The following is an 8,200-nucleotide window of genomic DNA, read 5'->3' on the forward strand; positions in this document are numbered from 1 at the left end:
ATTTTATTTTATTATATACCACCATAAGGGCTCTTGAGGTAGTTCCTGACAATAAAAACATAATCCTGATAGAATAAATATTAGAGAATAGCAGAACCACTATAAAAGTATGCAAAAGAAAAGCAGTAGCCAGAAAAGTTAACATACAGCTAAAGCTCATAAAACCTAACAAAAGAAAGATGTCTTGACTGCCTGCCTAGAAACCATCAACAAATGGGTTAGTCCCAGTGAATGAAGAGAACTTATTTAGGGAAGGATGGGCCCAAAGTGTGGCTGCTGTGAGAAAGATGGGCTATGTGTCGCAGATCAGGAAAGGAGTTGAAAACGAAGCAGCCAATATCATAATGTTTTAATACAAACCTGTATGCAACCACACTTGGAATACTATGTACAGTTGTTGTCAGAACACCTCAAAATTCATAGTGTAGACCTGGATAAGGGTGTAGAAAGGGCAACCCAAATGATCAGTGGGCTGGACCAACTCCCTCAATAGGAAAGGTGACAACATTTGCGGCTTTTGAGTTTAGAAGAAAGGCAAGAAGTGGGAAGGACATGATAGAGGTGTGCAAGATTGCACAGTGTGGAGAAGATGGATTGATTGGGACTAGGACCCCAGGTCATTCAGTGAAGCTGAATGGTGGGAGAGACAGGGAACTCCTCTTGCAGACAGCCCATAGGTATACTGTGGAATTCAGTACCACGAGATATCATGATCGCCACCAACTTGGACGGTTTTAAAAGGGGATTGGACAGATGCACGGAGGATAAGGCTATCAGTGGCTGCTAGTCATGATTCCTATTTTACTTCCAGTATCAGAGGCAGTATCACTTCTGAATACTAGCTGCTGGGGAAATACTGTTGCACAAAAGGATTCTTCACACTGCTCACTGTATTTCCCTATACACAATGCTATAAAATTAAAAATAGATGCTTGCATGTGTGAACAGACCTTCAGCTGCAATCTGTAGCAAATGGCTCCCAAGGTTTATCCACCGCAAGCGGCTAGTTGAACCAGGCATGCACATTTATTATGATACATTTTAAAAATACATATTTTGCATGAAATCCATAATTTAATATGTTCTTTTCAGGCCTGTGTGGGTCTAAAAGCTTGATCTAAAAAAGACAGAGAGAGTGAAAGAGAGATTTCATTTTAGGCACTGGCTATTTCTAACAGACCTAAATCCTGCTTTCAGTCCCTTTACCAACATTGTTTTCCGACAGAATAAACATTGAGACTTAACATAGATTTCATTAAATTACTAAATCGCGACTGAAGCAGTTCAAGAGCCATAGCCTTGCCTTCCTTTTGGTTTTAATCACAAAACCTATTTAATTGGGAGTTTGGCATAGAGTTGTGGCACCTGCACCATTAGCCATGCCATTCTGTCTGCAATTATTTCAGAATCTGTGCCAGGGTACTCTTAATCACATGGAAGCAACTACAGCTTCTGCTGACCTCAAGAGGTAATGGTGAAATATTTGTGAGCCCTGATTCACAGATGGAAATTGTCTCTCCAGCTCTGGTTGTCTGAATTAAAATGTATTGCGTTCATTCTCTCTTATGGAGAAAATATTGTTGAACCAGCACTGCTAGTTCATTTAGCTGTGTTGGGATGTGGACGTTGGAGTCGTAGCAGAGCAGAATCCATGGGGGTTGCCTCCTGGGCAGGGCTTGGGAAACTCAGGTCAGGGGTCCAAATAGAGCCTCCCCCCCCCACCACGCATGCCTCACCCCTCAATGGCCCTGCTTTGCATCCTCCTTGAGGAAGGATGATAGAGAGGGGTGTGTGAGAGGATGTAGAAATAAGGCCACTGCACAAGGCTAGTGCTTCCATTCATTGCCCCACTCGCTTTTGGATCTTGCCCCACCCACCACTGACAGGTGGCCCTCAGAATGTTACCCAGAAGCGAATGCAGCCTTCAGACTGATCAAGGCATTGGGAGTGGATTGGGTCACCTGCACAGTGCAACCCAAGATCTCTGTGTGCGCCCCTCTCATTGTAGGGGCAAAGCACAGGGAACAGTTGTCACCTTGCTCTTTAGTCTGTCAGCATAAAGAGATCTGAAATCAACTGGATTGGCAGGCTACTGCTTCTCTGTGTACCTTTTGTCAGGTGAGAGGAAAGCAAGTGGAAAGAACAGTTTCCTTCCTTATCCCTAAACTGCAAAAAAAATTCAGAGGTCTCCACTTGTTCTCCTACGTGTGAGTCAGTTACGAAGACCAGCAATGCTTTTATTTCGTTGATCTTGGCACACAGGAATATGACTGTCTATAAAAATGAAAAGGAACCAGTAAAAATAGATAGGGCAAATCTAAACTGTTTGTGGGTTGTTTTCCGTCTTTTAGCAGAGGCAGGCACCTCAGAAGCTTGCTTTGTTATGCCAGACTTTGCAATAAGTAACAATCTTGCTTCAAGACCCTGGCAGACAATGGCATGTGGTTTTAACATTCTGTAAAGAGCTAAATTCTCTTTGGACTTCAGAAACTATTTGAGGGGCTTTACAAAAAAAAAAACCCTGTTTGTTTTTTAGGTTGTTTTGCCAGAATCAAAATAGAAATTGTGTGAAACTCATTTCATCATAACACTTCTGACAGTTAGTTACAATAGTAAGCTATTAAAATCACTCCTGCTTTTCTTTTAGCTTACTTTTCTCAGCTTTTAAAACAATTCTGAGGTAAAACAGCAGTGTTTTGAAGGGGCTACCATGGGTCCTGCCTTTTACTTTTTAGATTCCTGCTGCTGGTTTTAAAAAAAAATGATGGCAAACCTCTTTGCAGAGATAATATACTTTAAACACCCTACTTAGCACAATTAGATGTGCTACCCTTTTTCCTTTTTCTTCTTTTTTAGATCTTTAAGAAACTTCTCCATCACATTAATGCTACAATCATTTGTATGCATCCTGTTAGGCTGTCAGCCTGTGCTGTCGAGCATGAGATAAACAGATTAGCTATGCAAAATGTTATTTAGGTCAAATGAAAGGCTCCTTCAAATGAGACAAATTCTCTACCTGGAAAGCACATAGTGATGGGGTAGTCTGTCCCATAACCCCACATAATTCTTTCAAATTTGGACACAATGAAATTAAACATAAAAGTTTCCATTGCCGTCTGCATGCAATCTGCATTCTCTTCCATACACCAAAGTTACTTCCGTGTGTGACATACTGCATTTAAAAGTGGTTCTAGATGGGACTGGTTTTGCCCAGAATGAGGCTGTAATGCAATACTTAGGAAAAGTTACAACTGCTGCTGTTACTTTACTTTCCATCTGGAGGAAATAAGTGCTACTGTTTATGCTAAGCGATGAATGTGCTGCCATTATACTTAGAAACAATCTGTCAGTGCTCAACTTGTAATATGCTATGTAGAACAGAAAAAAATGATGTGGTTTTTTTTTTGCCCAGAGGGTTTTCTGTTTAAGAAAAGTTGGTCAAAACTGAGGGGAAAGACACAACTGTCAACTTCAATGTCAATTTTGATACACAGCAGTGGGTGAATGGATTAAGTGGTACAAGGAAGACACAATATAAAAATGACAGGACAAGGTAGGTCTGTGTTGGTTCAGAAAAAAAATTGTCTTTCTGTTGTTTTTTCAAGTTTACTTATCCTTTATATTGTGTGTTAAAATGTTCCAGTGTGCAAAAATAAATTCTCCGGATAGCCTCTATTTCTCTGGCACTCTGAAATCATAAAATTAAGTGCTTGGCCTCAACCAAAGGTTTTCAACCTTTTTGAGCCCACAGCTCCCTTGACCAGCTACATTCTTTCTGCGGCACCCCTTTGGGGCTCAGGAGCCCAGTTATGTCATCCCTTGCCTGCAGAGCTGGTAGCCTCTCACCCTTTTTCAAACACCCTCCTTTGTGGAGTGTTCCCTCAACCTCCTCTCCCCTCTCCTTGGGAGCTTGTAGCCAGGGCTGCTGCAACAAACAGCTGTGCAAGCCTTTGGGAGGCAGAGACGCAAGAGGGCATCAGAGGAGAGAGGGAAGGAAAGAGGGACGGAGGCCAATGTTGCCAATGGACCCCTGACCATCATTCAAGGCACCCTAGGGTGCCACACCACCCTGGTTGTAAACCACTGGCCTAGGCAACGAAACTGATAGGGAGCCTGCCTGGTCATAGTCACTCTTTAGTACTCTGCACATCCACCAGTCACTGGTAAGTGTGTCCTGCCACTGCCTCCACTCCTCTTGATGGGTGCAAGCCACTGAGCTAGACAGCCAGCTCAGCTGGGGAAGCAACACTTCCTCATGACTTGCCTCTTGCCCATGCTACCACCTGCCAGCTCCAGACCATGGTTGCAGCAATCATCCTCCAGACCATGGTTGCAGCAATTTCCTCCTATAAAATGGGTAGGAAGTTTCTACATTCTAAATCCCTTGATACATGCATGTGGTTTGGCATGACAAGGTGTTTTAAACCCACTTTCTTCCTCTGCGTGGAAGTTGTTATTTCCAGTTTTCCATTTGTGGCACAGTTATAGTCTGAAGCACAGTGTGATCCTGGGTGTGTGTGTCTGATACAATGTATGAACGTTTTGCTAGGTGGCGAGAAACTTTTAAGCATGTTGTGGCTCTGTGCTTTACATGAGAGCTTATTATGCGAGCTCCACCTTCCGGTGCATGCAGGATCCACTTTTGGGTACACCCCTGTATCCTATCCAGGTACCAGAATCCATTATTCTAATGCAATTTTTCTCCGCTCCAGGAATATAAGTTGCAGTATCATAGAATTTTAGAGTTGGAAGGGACCCCAAGGGCCATCTAGTCCAACCGCTTGCAATGCAGGAATGTTTTGCCCAATGAGGGGCTCAAACCCACAACCCAGAGATTAAAAGTCTCGTGCTCTACCATCTTTCACCTTTATCATCTGTCTCTTCCCCCACCACACCCACCCTGTGTATCAGATTTGTTTCTTCCTCCACTTCTTTCATGGTTATTCTCCCAGCAACTGTCTGCAGTTTTGAATGGAGGCTTCCCTCACATTTTGGGGAACTATAGTTTTAATACTAACCTGCACACAAGGCAAGTCCTTTTTCTGAAGTACAAATTTGCCTCTTTTGGCTACCTTGTAGCTATTTGGTCTAAAGTTGTATTTCTGAGCTACCCATTTTGATTATGATCTGGATAATTAGAAAGGCACTTTTAAAGGTTGTATTTATTCAGGAAATTTTGTAGCTGGTGACTCAGAAGAGATAACAACATATGCCTGAGTGTGGCATATTAAACAACAGAAAAAAGCCAGTCTTCAGCAGCTAGAAGATAATGGTTTGAGGGGGGGGGGAAGGGTGGTGGAGATGACACAGTGCCTCTGTGGCATGTTTTCTTATTTTTTAAGATGGGAAGCAAAATTACAGGCAAGTTAAAATGTATGTTATTTTGTGAAACTGTCTGTGTATGATTACTGTGCACTGATTTATTTGTTTTTTAAAGAAACTTGTGTGGTATGTTTTATTTATTTCTACAAAACATGTTTTTTTCGTAAGCAGATGCTGTGGCTATATTTATTGCACATTTTGAAGACAATATTTTTATATGTATAATAAACTCTATTCTCCTATTTGGATTATGGTTTTATTTAGCCCTTGGAAGAATGAAGCATAATGAAGATCTTGCTATTCAACCAAAAGCCCTGCAGATACCACCCAAATCCCTCAATCCCTGGCCATTCCTAATTCCTCCAACGATCTTTGTCCACTGACATTGCAAACCCTTAGGATGATAATTCAGCTCAGTATTACTTACTGTGGACCAACTGAAATTAACTTAGTCATGTTAATTGGTTTCAGTAGGTCTCCTCTCAATAAAACTTAGTTGAATACCACTTCATATTTTTGCATTACAACCCTATTCCAGATGGCACCAACCCTCAGATTTCTTTTAAGCAGAGTTCACATTAAGCAAAACCCAAAATGCATGTCTACACTACCGATGTAAACCGGTTTACCTGTCATTCCTCCTCCCACTGGGAAAATGACATTCTTGGAGGCTGAAGGTGAGGGTAGAACTCCCAGCTCATCAAATACCAATGGAAAGGATTCTTTGAGAACCTCAGCTAGTGAAACTAGCAAAAGTCCAACAAATGCTTATATCCTGGATATGACATGAGACTCCCTTTAAACTACATAACCATTTCTGTCCATATGGATCATATGCAAAAATGAATTAATCCACAGTTGATTTAAACATTAATACCAATTGGTGGTGTAGTGGTTCAGGTGTAAATTTGATCAGTTCATAATGCTTGGTTAAATCCTTAACCAGGCACCATCACTGCAGGTTCATTTTGGATTGTAATAAGAGGTGTAGAATAATTCCCTGGGCATCCTTTGCCACACTCTTATCAACAGCCCCTCGACTGGCAGATGGTTTGTTGTTGTTTTTTAACAGAAGCAGAGCAGGAGATCTAGAGGCCCAAACAGCTCCCTTATTCCCTGCTGCATGGAACATTGTGAGTTCCAGCAGTCCTAGGGGATACATCTTCCATATCGTGCTCAAGGAGCCTGTGTTGTGAATGTTTCCACACAGTATTCTTGGTGCCAGACAAGGTGTTCTCATGCAGGTTCCTCCAGTGAGACTTCCCAACCTACGATGAATAGCTTGCTGTTTTGGGCCCAAGTAAGTAAGCCTAAGACTACAACCTTGTGGGCTCTTGGAAAAGGAAAGGAAAGGTAACCTCCCCTGTGATTAATGCTTTGCATCTCCCATGAACCAAATTGATCAAAGCTCTTATGCAAAGAGGTGTATTTGCAAATGGCTGGGTATTAGACATAACCTGCCTTGGCAGAGCAGCAGAGCGTGATGCCTCATGTTCAGTATCTGCCTCCAGTGATGAAAATGTGGATAATGGAAATCAAACAAGCCTTAAGTCAGATACCAGGCTTGGGAGGATCACCGTGCTAAAAATATTTCCATCTGGATGCAGCTATTGAAAATCTGCGTGGCACCTAGCATTTCAAAGAATGAAGCTATGTGCAAATAATACCAAGCAAACGGCAGTTGGTAACTTTGCAACAGATAGGAGCCAAGCCCATGCCACATGAGGTTGGATGGGTTTAGTGCTTTGCAGAAAATCGAAAAGGGACAGTTGTGTTTTAAATCTGTAATGTCAAAACCAAATAGCTTTTGAGGCATCAGTTCAACTTTTATTTCTCTTCAGATGCCAGCGCCAATTACTGCATGTGCTGGTTCCTGTACTCACATTCTTGGAGCATTTTAAAGGTTTCTGGATGGGAGGGGGGCAGGGAACAGAAACACACTACTGCCCACCAACAGCAATATCTTGGGGAATTTTCTGTTCTGGATCAGCTTCTGTGAACTTTTATAATGTCAATAAGTTACAAAGTATGTCGTAAAAGTCTGCAGAGAAAAGATACCCCTTGGCAAATGAGTATTCCAAGGGGCTGGAAATCAACTGTAAACCCCTCTTCCTGGAAGAAAGAATGGACCTGTAGCTCTTACTACTTCCAATAAGGCCAGAGCAATTCTGAGCACCGTGGCTACTTTTCTTACCCCTCATCCTCCATGAATTACACACCAGTCCCGCTAGCCAACACAATGTGTTCTCAGGAAATCATTTGTTAGGTGAGTGTTCACATAACAAGTCAATGATTTCCATTACCTTTGAAGGTGACCCAGAAACTACTATTAATTCAGAATGTGGCAGCTGGACTGGTTACTGGGAGTGGCCGCCGAGACCATATAACACCAGTCCTGAAAGACATATTGGCTCCCAGTATGTTTCCGAGCACAATTCAAAGTGTTGGTGCTGACCTTTAAAGCCCTAAACTGCCTCGTCCCAGTATACCTGAAGGAGCGTCTCCACCCCCATCGTTCAGCCCAGACGCAGGTCCAGCTCCAAGGGCCTTCTGGCGGTTCCCTCACTGCGAGAAACAAAGTTACAGGGAACCAGGCAGAGGGCCTTCTCGGTAGTGGCACCTGCCCTGTGGAATGCCCTCCCATCAGATTCAAAGAAATAAACAACTATCTGACTTTTAGGTGACATGTGAAGGCAACCCTGTTTAGGGAAGTTTTTAATGTTTGATGTTTTATCATGTTTTTAATATTCTGTTGGGAGCCCCCCAGAGTGGCTGGGGAAACCCAGCCAGATGGGTGGGGTATAAATAATAAAGAATTGTTATTTTTATTTATTTCATTGTTTCCTATGGGAAAATTTCTAAAGCATTCCTGACCATG

The sequence above is a fragment of the Lacerta agilis genome, chromosome 9 (genome assembly GCF_009819535.1).
Source record: "Lacerta agilis isolate rLacAgi1 chromosome 9, rLacAgi1.pri, whole genome shotgun sequence".
Classification (NCBI taxonomy): domain Eukaryota; kingdom Metazoa; phylum Chordata; class Lepidosauria; order Squamata; family Lacertidae; genus Lacerta; species Lacerta agilis.